The sequence below is a fragment of the Vanessa cardui genome, chromosome 24, assembly GCF_905220365.1.
Source record: "Vanessa cardui chromosome 24, ilVanCard2.1, whole genome shotgun sequence".
Lineage (NCBI taxonomy): Eukaryota > Metazoa > Arthropoda > Insecta > Lepidoptera > Nymphalidae > Vanessa > Vanessa cardui.
In genome coordinates, this window is record NC_061146.1 from 9,964,049 (window position 1) to 9,980,584 (window position 16,536).

At 33.1% G+C, this 16,536-nt stretch overlaps 1 protein-coding gene across 1 annotated transcript in view; it reads left to right on the forward strand.

Annotated features, from left to right (window-relative positions):
• The first annotated feature begins 642 nt into the window (after window positions 1-642).
• The window catches only part of LOC124540044 (rhophilin-2), a 99,875-nt gene continuing 83,981 nt past the window's right edge, over window positions 643-16,536 (forward strand). The window contains exon 1 of the mRNA XM_047117444.1: window positions 643-815. The gene's annotated coding sequence lies outside the window, so the exon portion shown is untranslated. The remainder of the gene's footprint in view (window positions 816-16,536) is intronic.

Sequence of the window (16,536 nt, forward strand, 5' to 3'; positions counted from 1 at the left end):
TGGGTGATCGTGATTACTTACCCCATATACTCGCCCGCCATAAAAAAAAACTACGTTAATTTGTTAATTATAGTCTAAAGAATATTTTAAGTACACACTTCAATTTAAATGCAAGATAAAATTTCACATACCCTTATAAAGAAGATAATATGACATATAAAACCATAATGAATTTATAAATCTATATATTATACATAATTGTTATTATAGCAATTAATAACAAGTCGCCAAGTGTTCATACTAACTAAAATAAATTAAACTTCTAATTTTTAGAAAACTAATAGTAAGTATGCAATTACTTACAACACAAAATACGATTCTTAACGCTATTAACTTGATATTTAACTGCAATGTATTTATGACTGTAAAGCCATGTACATATTCATTTCGAATAACACATCTTCAAGCAAAAACCGTAGAACCAGGCTAATAAGAAATACAGTTTGAGAATAATCTAGTTGTTTACCTATTGGAACTATTCACAGTCTCAACGCAACACACAATTCACTGTCCATAGATGAATATAAACGAAAATCCGGTTCGAGTTTGATACAAAACGAGCAATGAAAAACGTCCACCACAAAACATTAGAATAGCTTAGAATGCAGTTTGAGGTTATGTCAAAGTTATAGTTCAGTTTACCGCGCACCGCGTCGAGAAAGTGTCGTGTCGGTTCGCGCCATAGCCGTGTTAAAAACGTCAAACGTACCGCGAAAATTACAGATAAAAAATAGTTTTTTTTTTCTTTTTTAGTGTTGTGTTTTAATGGTGATAAGTGATTATGTTTACTGCCGATAATGCTATAGCTAATAAAGGTGGGTTATAGAATTCATATTAGTTTATTGTTACTTCTAATGATAAAATTCCTTTGTTAATGCGTTCTTTAACTACCCGATTGTATTATCTCGTAATACCAAGTTTTAATAAGTTGATAAAGTATAGGTGTAATTTCTAATTAACTATTTATTTAAATAAAATAAAAATGTATGTATTAAGTAAGAATATATTTTAAAAAATATTAATAAACTATTTATACGATTAAAATTACAAATTCCAATTATTAAAATATATGTTTTGCAATACCAAACAATACGAGTTTAATATCACGTAGTTACATTTAATTTTACACAACACAAAAATATATCTTCGCCCAAATGAATATTGACTTTAAAAAAAATATATTGACAATCGGGTCAATTCAGAAATTTCAAATATGTGTAGACATTATTATTTATAATATTTTATACATAAACATGTATCGACTTACGTATATAGGTTAAATACTGCATTAAATCACGTAGTTTTGACTCATATATCAATGTTTTAAATTAATAAATATTATTGCTATTAAAATGTCGGTGTATTGCTTGAAGCTGTAACAAACATCTCAATTATCTTTAATTTTAAAAGATAACTCAGTAAGTCACTTTGTATTTTTTGTGTGGAAGTCAAGAAAAAGTTTAAGTCAAGAAAACGTTTATTGGTTTAAAAAAAAAAACGAACGAAGATGTTTCGAGTCACTGAACTGGAAACTTATAAAAAATATAATTTTATAATCGTTTTTATTCATTAAATACACCAGCGCCATTTTTGTTTGTGTTAATTTACATGCAAAATAATTACCTATATTTTATTAAAATGTTTTATTGTATTTTTATTCAAAACTATTAATTGTATCCTGTTTTAAATTACCAAGTCGGTAAATAGTTTAATTGCAAAACTTGCAAATTGAACAACAAACGTTGCAAAATAATATCAATAGGTATTATACGTTTTAATAATTTAGTAATGTAAATATTATTTCGGACAGATTGTTATATTGAATGAAGTATAAATCAAACAATCAAAAATTACTTAATTAATGACAGAAAAGATTATCAACAAGCAAGGCTAGACAAGCTAATGAAACTTTTTGGTACTTATGAATAATTGTACTGAGATGGACCAGTGGTTAGAACGCGTTCATCTTAGCCGGTGATTGCGGGATCCAACCCAGACTAGTATCACTATATACATGTGCTTAATTTTGTTTATAATTCATCTCGTGCTCGGCGGTGAGAAAAAACATGCATGTGTCTAATTTCATTGAAATTTTGTCTCATGTGCATTCCACCAACCCGCATGGGAACAGCGTGGTGGAATATGTTCCAAACCCTTTCCTTAATGGAAGAGGAGGCCTTAGCCCAGAAGTGGAAAATTTACAGACGGTTACTTTAATTTACTTTTACTTTATAAACATATATTTTTTAATTTAAGCATTCCAGTAAAGTTTCACATTCCATAATTTCTTATTATGGGAAATATTAAACTTGTTAAACCATTAATGCCATAATGAAATTACAATGACTTACTCATCATTCCAACCGGAAAATTGACGTGAAATATACCACGTATTCCATTTTGATCGTAGTAAAGTAAAATTAAAAAGTAACAGCCTGTACATTTCCCACTGCTGAGATAAGGCCTCCTCTTCCATTAAGGAGAGGATTTGGAATATATTCCACCACGCTGTTTGATCGTAATTTTTTTTAAATTAATGGAAATTTCCAGATACGGTTAATTTTAAACAAAACTAATAATTAATACAATTTGTCAAACTTAAATGATTCGATTTTCGTCTTCTCGATTAGATATTAAAACAAAGGCAGAAGTCTATTCGGCTTAAATTGCTGAAACAGAAATCGATTCAAAATCTTTCGGTTATTCAATCGAGTTCCAATTTTGAATGTAGAAAGAACCGTGAGAAATGAAAAAATTAGCATTTACGTTACGATTTACGTTTCAAACAATGGCCGTCGGCGAGATATAATAACTGACTATTAAAATTAAACGACAGCTATCGAATTGTTTTTCTAAAAATCTTCCCGCGACCTTGAGACTTGTTTTTTCTGTATATTCGTTTATTATATATATTCATTTGTTTTTTTTTTATAACACCAATTGTAAAGTTCGTTACTCGTTTTAAATTCGGAGTCACGATGTACTGAATTGTTCTGTCATAATTACGTCACTTAAAAATTATATTAGTACTAGGCGAAAATCCGGTTTCACTTGAGTAAAATGTTTTTTTTTTATGGTATAGGTTGGCCGACGAGCATATGGGCCACCTAATGGTAAGTGGTCACCATCACCCATAGACAATGACGCTGTAAGAAATATTAACTATTCCTTACATCGTAAATGTGCCACCAACCTTGAGAACTAAGATGTTATGTCCCTTGTGCCTGCAGTTACACTGGCTCACTCTCCGTTCGAACCGGAACACAACAGTACTGAGTACTGTTAATTGGCAGTAGAATATTAACTAATGAGTGGGTGGTGATCACCCGGGCAGGCTTGCACAAAGCCCTTCCACTAAGTAAATGAAAATAAACAAATATAAATAATTAAATATGGTAACACTAGACAAAAACCCGGCTTCACTCAGATAAAATGAATGAAACCAAATACATATAAATAATTAAATAAAGTAAACATGGATGGTTGAACTGTCATGTCATTGAATTTCATGAATTGAATACCGAAATATCTCAATTATACGAATTTTGCGGATATATGTTACCAACTCAATAATAATTATTTTTTAACGATCTGTAATTGTGGTTTTGATCACGTCAACCTATATATAGCACTAAATTATTAATATAGATTTCTTTTTTTATCCTATAATATCTGTATATATTATTGGTGGTATACAATATGGTATTAATATTACATTTATATGTTTTTCGTATATTTACCCGCCGGGGCCGATTTGCCTTAGTATAGTTTAGTAAAGAAAGCTGAGTTCCTTTCGCCGGTCGTTCTCAGGTGTTAATTGTGATTTTTGACTTGGACTTTGATACATGATGATGATGCTAGATAATATCATCATGCACAGAGTTATATTTTATTTACATCATAATAAATATATGAAGAATATATAAATTGAACACATTATTAAGTGACCAACACTCATAAATATTAACCAATCATTACATCACCAATGTACCACCAAGCTTGGGAACGAAGATGTTACATCCCTTATACCACCCGATCAATCAGAACACAAGACAAAGTTTCCGATGATAATAATGCAATATATTAATTCAATAACTTTTTTAGAGCGTTCCAAATATGTGACGTGGGCGGTACCTACTCAGCCAGTTTTGCGACATTGCCAGTATGAAAAAAGCCTAACACCGTTAATATAATCATACAATCTCAGACATTATAGTACGTCTTGTGTTTGATTTAATTGGCTCACTTGAAACCGGAACATCGTAACAGTTATATCAGTATAACTGATTAGTTTTATGTAAATCGGAATCAGACTGATAACATATCAATCATATACTTAATTATCAATTCTCACCTACTTGCTACTGCATAGTGAGATATGATCATAGTGAAACATTGCCACATGTAAATTCACCATTATTGGAGCAGTGTGGTATCCACATGCAAAATTTCTCCTCAAAAGGAAAGGAAGCCGAGGAAAGATCTTAACTGGCTGTTAATTCGACTTTAATCATCATTTAAAGACATTGTTATATATGCCGTAACAAAGTTATGTCTATCTCCTTGTCCAGGACGTTTACCTTAATTGAATATAATTCATGTAAACTCAATCGTGCCCCGTACTAGATCCTTGATCTTAGATAAGTATCTATACCATAATGATGATGCTTGTTGATTTCTGTCATCACTTCTCAAGAGACTAACCAACTGTGTAAGACATATGAGGATGTACATAGTATATAAATACACAAATACGAGTAATCCGTGTACCCTGACTCTTTTGGGAAAAGTAGGAATAATTCTCTCATAAGAAAGAAACATTATTAGATTTACCAGCGACATCTTGAACTTTACAAGCTTATGGATAGATAGACAATAAGGAATAATAAAGAAGTCTAAAATAATCTATCGTTAAATACAGATAATGAAACCAGTTCACTGTAGTTACAACGATATGTTTGAACATTATCTATTAGATAATAAGTATATTTAAGTGTGTTTTCAGATCTAGACTAATTGGTCTAATTAGTTACCCATAGTTGGCCATTAAATAAATCATTGCGTATAATTTCCATTGTTAAAAGTGGGTTTGGTTTGGTTCTTAACAAGATCGAAACTTTGGCAAAAAATATCTTAAAAACATGTTTAAATTTAAACTGTAATAAAATTGATATTTGGTGGTAAGGCTTTCAGCAAACACGTTTGGAAGGTGCACTCACAATGTTTTTTGCCACCTAACAGAATAAGTATTGTTGTGTTTTGGTTTAAAAGGGGGATAAGCCAGTATTAATTGCAGGCAGAAATGGCATCTTAGCACTCAAGGTTGGCGAGTTGGTTATGTAAAAAAGGTTAAAATTCCATATGGTGGACACCACCAAGCTCGTCTACCTACAGACATCTGGAGACTAAAAAGTCTTAACGTATAAAATTGTAAGTAGATTTCAATTTTTCTCCCCATTCTCTAATGTATTTAGGAACAATTATATTTACTTCTCTTCTATTTTCTATTTATAATTCAATGATTTAATATCAATCGAATCTAATTACTCTTCACTGTATACGAATAAACATAAGTATAGTTAGTTGTCTGTTTAAAAAAAGAAAGATATTGACAATATATTTAAAAAAATATATTAAAAATATATGTACTTAATTAAATTCAAGTGAAACTCAAAGTTTTTACCTTTTATTAAATAATAAATATTAAAAAAAAAAACATTTCAACAGATCTATCAAACAGCTGTCATCCTATTTGTCATTCAATTTTTAAGATTCCATTTTCAAATTACTTCCAATAATATTCGTATGAAGAAACCTAGTGCCATAGAGCTACATCAACCCGTTACCGATACTTATACTTGACAGTAATTATTACAAACAATTAACCACTTATAGTACGACACAAATTAGATGTAGCATCGGAAAATGCAATGCAATGAAAATAAAACAGATTACTGCCGATTTACACGACCAATAGAAATATCTCCCTTTCGCGCCATTCGACGCTATTCGTCGCTATAGATTCACGCGTCAGAGAAAGCAAGTGCATGTAAATCGACGCGTCAAATTGACGAATATATTCGGTCATATGATATTATAAGTTATTACGTTTGTACAAAGATCATATTCGCATAAGAAATAAATATTGATAATTGGGGATAGCGTACTCAATTCGGATGTGGTCGGTTTTACGAATTTTGCCGGTGCGACATCTAAGTTGTGTCGTACTATACTTACGACACTAATGTGTTTTGAAGATCTGCGTCATAACTTGCGTTTCGTCTCCACGTGTACATAAGGACCAGTTCGGTCTCGCTGGATGAACAGTTATTGTCTTCATCCTAAGACGCCACAGGCAAACGAAAAATTGTAATTCGTTTCCATAGCCCTTCGTAGAAATTTGGGTGTTTTGGATGCCCTAAACTACGGAATAAGTTTAAACAGCCCATACTTAAAAACCATAAAAAATCACTAATATTCCTATTCATCACAGACTAGTTGTCACTAGGCAAAAAAGTACTTAACGTCCTTCCATGGAGTTCTAGTCTGCTTCATACTTAATTTCAGTTCAGTGGTTTGGCAGTAAAAGAGCAACACACAGACGGACAGACAGAGCTACTTTAAAATTTATAATATAAGCATATATATCTATAAACATAGAAAGTATATTTATTACAAAAACGAAACCGAAATCTTACCATGGAGTTCTAGTCTGCTTCATACTTAATTTCAGTTCAGTGGTTTGGCAGTGAAAGAGCAACACACAGACGGACAGACAGAGCAACTTTAAAATTTATAATATAATAGATATCTATAAACAAAGAAAGCATATTTATTATTGAATCCAACCCGAATTCCTGATAGCTCAAAACGGTTGATCTTTCAAATTCAAATCGTCAGTATAATAGCGTCGTGTGTTACACGCGATGCCGAGGTCATTCAATATAACCCTTACTCTGTAAGGCTGAGACATAACTGGGCCCCCCGCAACTCCGTGAAGGCCAGGGCCCATAAAAATACACAACAATAAAAAACTGTAAACAGTAAAGTATACGCAAAAGTTTTTATTCAAATGATTGTTAATAATAATAAGTGGTTTGATTTAATAATTGATGTACAGTCAGAGTAAGAAAACATTCGTCAGTTTTCAAATTAATTCCTTTATCAAGTCGTAAACACCAAATCATTGCGACGCAATATGTCATTCTCGATCGGTAAAGCAGATTATCGCTCATACTGAGCACACGAAAATAGATCTTAAGGTGACGTACCTTTTAATCCCGACTGTACATGAAAATATGCTACTCAGAAAAAGCGTTTTAAGCTTTTATGTATCTCTACATAGTCTCAATAAGATCTTATGCACTATGCAAAGGATTTTATTAATAAATCAAGTGTTTCCAGAGGAAGTTTTATATGTATAACTAGCTGAACCAGCGACATCATACGCGTTTGAATTTAAGATAAAAGTTATCGTTGTAGTCCAAGTAACTCCTTAATGCATCAGCTATCTACTAGTGAAAGTCCCATTCCTACTAGACTTGATAATATTATACGTATATTATTACTACAAAAGTTTGTAAGAACGGAGGTATGGATGTTTGTTTCTCTTTCACGAAAAAATTACAGAACGGATTTGGATGAAATTTTACAGTAATATTGATTGTACATCAGAATAACACATTAGCTACAATTTATAATGATTTTATGTAATTTAGTCATCAAATCAAATCAAAATAAACTTTATTCAAGTAGGCTTTTACAAGCACTTTTGAATCGTCTTTTTACAATTAAGTGAAGCTACCACCGGTTCGGAAAGTAGATTCTACCGAGAAGAACCGGCAAGAAACTCAGTAGCTACTCTTTTTTAACATTTAAAAAATACAAAGTCATGTTTGTTAAATACAATTACTTAAATTAATATGTCCTGCTTGGAAGTCAACAGGTATTAACTCATTTATCATGTATAAAATATTGTATCGAAAAATATGCTTTTTATACCAATGTATTTTTTACAAACGATTTGAATTAACGACACGGTAAAGTTAAAATAATATAATACATATCAAGTAACCATAGTAAGTAAGCAATAATAAAGCATTATATATTAAACAGTACGAAATCAGTATCGCTTCCACACAATAGAATCCACGGACGCCATATTGTCGTCTGTCATTATTTTCACCATAATAGTAATAATGAGAAATTTCAAGGCTATAAACATAATTTCCAAGTAGAGCGCGACGGCTTATAATTTCTACGGCTTAAAATTATAACTGTTGAATCTTTTAATAAAATTAATGTATGGATTTAAACGAAGTAATTACTTTTACTTGACCGGAATACTCTTGAACATTACGATGAGTTTTGAGTAAAATTGTATTTGAAATACCTCGTGTATTCGCTTGTAAAAGTAAGAATAATAGAGGTACATATTGTTTAAATAATAATAATAAATACATATTGGACAACATCACATACATTCATCTGATCCCGATGTGAGTAGCTAAAGCACTTGTGATATGGAAAATCAGAAGTAACGACGGTACCACAGACACAGACCCAAGACAACAAAGAAAACTAATGAACTTTTTCTACAATGATTCGACCAGGAATCGAACCCTAGGAGTGGCGTACCCGTAAAAACCGTTGTACACACTACTCGACCATGAAGATAGTCAAATCGTCGTCGTCAATTTTTTTAAATCACCTTGATTTTTCTCCTTTCCATGATGAATATATATATATATATATAATAGCAATACGCCATACATTATGTGATAACAATAGCCACTTTATCGAACTAGGTACATACTCGGCCAGATACGACTTCAAATGATGAATGAGGATTGAATGATTTCATACGTCAAATAAACAGTGTAGCAAAATTACGAATATTAATTTATGTCATTAATAATTGTCATGCAAACTTTTCTTACCGACTTCAAGAACAGGAAAAAAGGATGTTATGGGTTCCTCATATATGTGTGTGTAACATTGTTACAATTGGATTATATTTGAGTATACTGATTCATTTAAGCTTCGAAGCACATTAATATCGTCATTGTATGTTCTTCCACGAATTTCTCTAAAAGTCGTATCAAATGAACATTTTTTATTTAAGTTATGGAGCAATGTAAGTTTCATTAAAATCGGTCTAGTTATTTCAAAAATATATTACCTCTTTACGCTTAAAGTGATGAACCGAAGATATTTGGTATGACGATAGCGGGAGTCCTGTGGAAGGGCAAAGGCAAATTTTTCGATTTATCCCACGAAGGGGTAAAGTAGGGGATGACGGTTGAAAAAGGGGGTGTGCTATCCGTAAAGTTTTATAAAAATTCGGCTTGTCATTACATAGTATAAAACAAAGTCACTTACCGCTGTCTGTCCCTATGTATGCTTAGATCTTTAAAATTACGCAACGGATTTTGATGCGGTTTTTTTTTTAATAGATAGAGTGATTCGAGAGGAAAGTTTTTGTATAATACATGGACAATATAGTAAAGAAACAAGAAAACAATCTGTAGTATATTTAGTATCAGCATTGCACACGTGCGAAGCCGGGGCGGGTCACTAGTAAAATAAAAAAAAAAAATCCTATGACAACTTAATAGCTAATCGAATTCCAAATAACACTAACCTTAAGTATTTAAAACAATAAAAAGTTAAAATTAACTCATTGTTTTAAAATATTGTATTAACTAAATAGCTAGTTAAATATATAACAAGAGATAAATAAGGCAATGAAAATAGTAAAACAGTACGCAAGGTCGCTGCGAGGCCGAGCACCGTGACTGATGCAACACGTGATCAGGAATCAACGAATTCTTAAAGGTTGCTTCAGTAAACAGAATTTGAACATCATGACTGACTCTTTAAATGCTTTGCCTAATCATATATACTGAACTTGCTAACATCGAAACATGAATATGATAGATATTACAGTATGCAGGTGTGCGTGTGCACACATATGCATTTTCTTTTAATACATATTAAAGAAAAAAGAAAATTAATATGAGGCCCAAAAATCCAACCCACTGAGTTTCTTTCGCCGGTTCTTCTCAGGTCAGGGAATTTTCTTTTTCGAACCGGTGGTATTGTTTGAATTGACTATCAATAATAATACTTCTTTATTGAATAAAGCAATTTGAGTTTGAGTTTGTGGCATAATCATTGGTTTTGTAAGAAATTTTAAATATCATAGCCAACTCTCTTATTGATTTGCCTAATCATATCTACTGAAATAGACTTCCTAACATCGAAACATATACATATTACAGTATGCATGTGTGCGTTTCAACACAGATGCATTTCCTTTAAATATGTAGGCGGGAAAATGTGCCATAATCGTTCTTTTGGTAAGTAATTTTAATCATTTCTTATATCTCCACGAACAGTCTGGGTAACTATGTTGTTATGTCAATGGTTCCTATAGTTGCACTGATTCACCCACTGTTCAAATTGGAACACGATGATACAAAGTATTGTTTGATAGCAGAAGATAAGATTCGTGTGTACTATTCAAGGGTTGCACGAAATCCTACCAAGTAAATCGGGACATATTTTGAGAGACTTAATTAAATATACGAACTCCTTGATCTTACGATGTGATAAGTTGACTTACATAATACTCATCCCATATTCGGTAACACGCAAACATTCCCTTATTCGACAACGCATCAACTTCCTTGCTGGTGTCCAAGCAAACTGGAGGCCACTTACCCTCAGATTTTTTTTATGGTATAAGTTGGCGGACGAGCATATGGGCCACCTGATGTTAAGTAGTCACCGTCACCCATAGATAATGACGCTGTAAGAAATATTAACTATTCCTTACATCGTCAATGTGCCACTAACCTTGGGAACTAAGATGTTATATCTTGTGCCTGTAATTAAACTGGCTCACTCAAACCGGAAAACAACAATACTGAGTACTGTTATTTGGCGGTAGAATAAGTGATGAGTGGGTGGTACCTACCCAGACGGGCTAGCACAAAGCCCTACCACCAAGTTAAAGATGGATGGATGGATAAAGCTGTACGTTTACCAACTATAACAATAAAAACATCAGATTTAGGGTTCGTACAGAATATAATATTGTCACTCGATGGCAACAAAGGTTTCAAAATAATTCTTGAAGTACCGCTTGCTACGGATGTAAGTCAAATATATATGAACCCGCAAGCATTCAGCGGAAAGCAGTGAAGTAAGCACAAGCGTCTCATGAAAACAGAATGCCTTAGTCCAGCAGTATCTGATCAACAGATAGTTAAGTCGAGATGGCCCAGTGAGTCGAGATGGCCCAGTGATTAGAACGCGTGCATCTTAACCGATGATTGCGGGTTCAAACCCAGGCAAGCAAAGCTGATTCATGTGCTTAATTTGTCTTCATAATTCATCTCGTGCTCAGCGGCGAAGGAAAACATTGTGAGGAAACCTGCATGTGACAAATTTCTTTGAAATTCTGCCACATGCCACATTCATGCCACCAACCCGCATTGGAACAGCGTGGTGGATTATGTTCCAAACCTTCTTCTCAAAGGGAGAGGAGGCCTTTAGCCCAGCAGTGGGATTTTACAGGCTGTTGATGATAATAAACTAATAATAAAAACTAAAAACACTGAACATGCGCGTTGCATAAAACTTTCTACCGGAATTTAATTGACGAGTCTCCAATTGAATCCAACTGAACCGTGCATGTAATTTTCTATTTCATCAATAATTACCTGACATAGTGTAGGGAAACGTAAGACTGTAGTTAAAAAAAAAGAATTAAAATGGCGACTTGTACAGTCAGAGTAAGAAAACCTTCGTCAGTTTTCAATTTCGTTCCTTTATCAAGTCTTAAGCTCTTAGTACCTTTTGAATCTAAACATCAAATCGTTGCGACGCAGTATGTTATTCTCGATCGGTAAAGCAGATTATCGCTCACACTGAGCACACGAAAATAAATCTTAATATGACTAACCTTTTCTTATCCTGACTGTACATGGTTACATAAGAAAAATATTTACGTATTGTCCATATTTCAAGGATCACATAATACCAGTGATGGCACTGCCATTATCATTGCCGACCGGAAATGAGTTGTTTCACGCCACACAGTCAAGGTTGGAACGCCAATGGCGGATGACATGTTTTTATTTGTTGTTTTCCCGCCTTTTTTATTTTTCTTCTAATTTTCGCGGTGAATTCGAGCCATTTGACAAGCGGGTTTGGTCGCTTTTAAATGTTTTTCAAGATTCTTTATATAATTTGTACAACACGTTAATACGTTATTGGTACCTGCATAGATAATAAATAGAGGTAAAATCAGAAGCATTAGAAGAAGGCACTCTATGATAATTATGCAGAAATCTTTAGACTTCAAATATTTTTATTGCATTGCATTTTGAATCTAATTGACATAAACAATAGGATTTATTTTCAATGTACAGTACAGTACAACAACAGCCTGTAAATTTCTCACTGCTGCGCTAAGGCCTCCCCCATTAAGGAGAGGGTTTGGAACATATTTCAATGCGGCTTAGTGGAATACACATGTGGCAGAATTTCTATGAAATTAGACACATGCAGGTTTCTCCGCGATGTTTTCCTTCACCGCCGAGTACGAGGTGACGATTATAAACACAAATTAACCACATGAATAATCAGTTGTGCTTGCCTGAATGTGAACCCTAAATCATTGGTTAAGATGCACGCGTTTTAACTGGGCCATCTTAGCTCAAAGAACACACGTACACTATCATAATGTGATGATTAACGATACAAATCATTCTCAGAATCAAATAGCTTCACGTGTTATCTGGGACACGGGAGTGTAAACACTTGACTCCAAACATAGTAGAAAAAAAATGATATGGAACCAATCTGGGCACTGAACCCACTACCTCGTATATGTACCTTATAAGCTAACCACTACACCATCAAGGTAAAATAACAATGTTCTTACGAAGTGACAGACACACGTTTGTTTAACAAATGATTATAATCTGCCTTGTCAGTAATTTCAAAATTATATGACTTTTGTTAATATTTATTCATAGAAAGTCCCATTAAACATGAGGCAGGAAAACATTAAACGCCTCATCTCCTAAGTTTTTCACCTGACACACAATACACGCACGACAATAATAGTTTCTCATAGCGATAAACTTTACAGTACCAAACTAAACACAACAAGTTTATACAGGGTACCTATATCTATGACACTCGTAATCGCCCGCAGCTCCGCTCGCGTTTTGCGCAAAAAAATAGCTTATAGTCCTTTCTTGGAGTTCAAGTTTGCTTCATACCAAATTTCATGATATTCGGTTCAGTTTTGGTTGTGAAAGAGCGTCAGACAGACAGAGTTGCATTCACTTTTATAATATTATTATAATATAATATAGATTATTGTATAAACAGCAATATGGTGGTAGGGCTTTGTGCTAGCCCGTCTGGTCTGGTCACCAGACACTCGTCAGTTATTCTTCCGCCAAATAATAGTACTCAGTATTGTTGTGTTTCGGTTTGAAGGGTGAGTGAGCCAGTGTAACTACAGGCACAACGGACATAACATCTTAGTACCCAAGGTTGGTGGCACATTGACGATGTAAGGAATAGTTAATATTTCTTACAGCGTCATTGTCTATGGGTGATGGTGACCACTTACCATCAGGTGGCCCATATGCTCGTCCGCCAACCTATAACATAAAAAAAAACAGCAGACCAAACGTTGCTATAGCTACGTTACGTTGAATTATATTATATGATCATTTATAACCAAAACCTTTTATAAGATACGCTTAAAATATTACCAAATTGATGACAAAATATTCAACATTTTTTGGCGGTGTTCGTTGAAAAATGATCGTTTTGTTAATATATGAGATTTGACGACGTCAGGTAACAAGTTCAGGTAAAAAAATTTGCAATTTTGGAATATAGTTTGAACATATAAGTGCTATTATTATATGCCAGTTATATATATGTCGGATCAAATTTCCACGTCATATTCACCTACTCGCAGAAGATTACTCCCAAACTTTCTCCTCGACCGAAATGCCTTAACCAGCTTTGGGAAAACGGCCTGTTCCTTTAAACTAAATAAGTTATTATTTAACTAGTGTGTATATTTGTAAGTGTGGGTGAAATGTTATATAGAATTTTAAACCAGTTCTGCATAGGATTTTGTACAAACTTTTCTAGAAGGTCTAGAATTTAGTTGACTATTGATTGTAATTTGTTGAAGCCAACAAATAAAGACTTTTTTAATTATTATTCTAGTATTAGCGACTCGGCTTCACACAGGTACTATGCTGATACTTAATGTACTAAAGAATTAGTTTATTTACGACATCACATTAGATACTTCTAAAATTGTCATCAAAATCATGCATCAAAATCCGTTGCGTAATTTTAAAGATCTAAGCATACATAGAGACAGACAGCGGTAAGCGACATTGTTTTATACTATGTAATGATGATGATAATGATTGGTAGTATTATACCCAAAAGCAATATTTTGCCATTGGGACTTCAGGCATAAGGAACTTAACATATTACGGTACGGTAGCGACCACTTACCATCAGGTAATCCATTAAAACGTCCGCCTTCCAAGTGCAAAAAAATCATTAACAAGCTTATTTATACTTGTTGCACAAAGGCTTATTATAAGATAAGTTTTGAAGCTTTTTTTGACCTACCATTTGTCGATAAATGAAGGTATAAAACAAACGACTACAAAAACGTACAGATTAAAAAACCCAACTTCATAAAGATTTCTTTGCGTATATAAATAAAAAATAATACTGGAATGATGGATGAATAAGGCATGCACTTTGCATAAATAAATACCAATAAGTAAAAAAAAAAAACATGGACGAAACATAAACATGTTTTTATAAAAAAATATAATGGACTAACAATAGGAATAAACAGGCTATTAAATAATAAACTATCGGACAAAATGGCTGTTTATTATTATAGTAAAAACTATTGGAATAAAAGTTGTAGCTACCAGGGTACCAGGATACCATAAAAGTACAGGAAGTCTACTAGTAGTGGACTCTGTATATCGTATTAAACGTGCGTGCGATGCGTCATGCACGATCAAGCTTGATTTAAGGGTTGCCATAGATAAAAAAATAAATAATAATAATATATTTAAAAAATCAATAATCAAGATTAAATTAAATGTATTATTAATTCGTATGTACCTTGTGCGATATCTGACTAACTGGGAAATTGTTTTTAAATAATATATTCTGTATATGTATTTGTTGTAAGCTTATTTTAATTCCTTACGCTTAATAACAAATTATTCTTAATTTATAGCAGGAAGCAGTCTTTATTTCTATAAATATAAAAAAATAAAGAAGCACTTTTTTTGAAATAACAATAGTTATATGTTTGGACGCGAATAAATCCAAAATTATCAAAAATAGCAAAATTACTCAAAGAAGAACTGGCTCTGATTTCCTCAAAACTATATCTGCATCATTGGATTTTTGAAAAGGCTACATTGGCCTTGCTTTAAAAAACACTGTTTTACACACATTCAAAAGCGTCACTAATGTCACTTGGAAGTAATAACATATGAGAATAAGTAAAATGTAGTATTTTTTTTATGGTATAAGTTGGCGGACGAGCATATGGGCCACGTGATGGTAAATGGTCACCATCACCCATAGACAATGACGCTGTTAGAAATATTAACTATTCCTTACATCGTCAATGCGCCACCGACCTCGGGGACTAAGATCTTACGTCCCTTGTGCCTGTAGTTACACTGGCTCGCCCTTCAAACCGGAACACAACAATACTGAGTAGGTACTGTTATTTGGCGGTAGAATAACTGATGAGTGGGTGGTACCTACCCAGACGGGCTTGCACAAAGGCCTAGCACCAAGTTTTATTCTTTATAATGTCTTTAATTCTTCTAAATTAATATAATATTTATTTGACAAAATAAATAAAAGTAAAAAGTATTTGAAATAAACTTTCCTGCATCGCCATCCTTACATTCTTCACACTCCACTTGCGCGTGCACAAATTGATCGTGCCGCCTTCCGTCCCTCTCGCTCACGTAGTCACGAGCGGCTGTCCCGCTCGCACGTAACTGTCCCGACAGTTATTCGACGGGACCGGTGCTCAATGTTTGGGTGTTACGGAATATCGGAAATCCGATTTTTATTATGTTGTATAAATGATTTCATAACGAAAAGATATACAAAAAAAGATTTTTTTAATATAGTTAAGAGTAACTAGTGAGTTTGAATCTAATTTCCGATGGGAGGTTTCATTTAAATCAACACTCAAAAATGACGACCCAAAAGTGTCTTTTATGAGTTACTTAAGAAAATTATACTCTATTTATGATTGATATACATATTATACAGTAAATTATATTACACTAAATGATATTACAAAAAACTCTTTAAATAAAAATAGACCAATAGGCAAGTAATTCAGTTCAACCAGAGATAGGACTCACATAAAGACCGTTTAGAATGTCTCTTAAAATCTCTTTCGTTAGAGAAGATTACCAG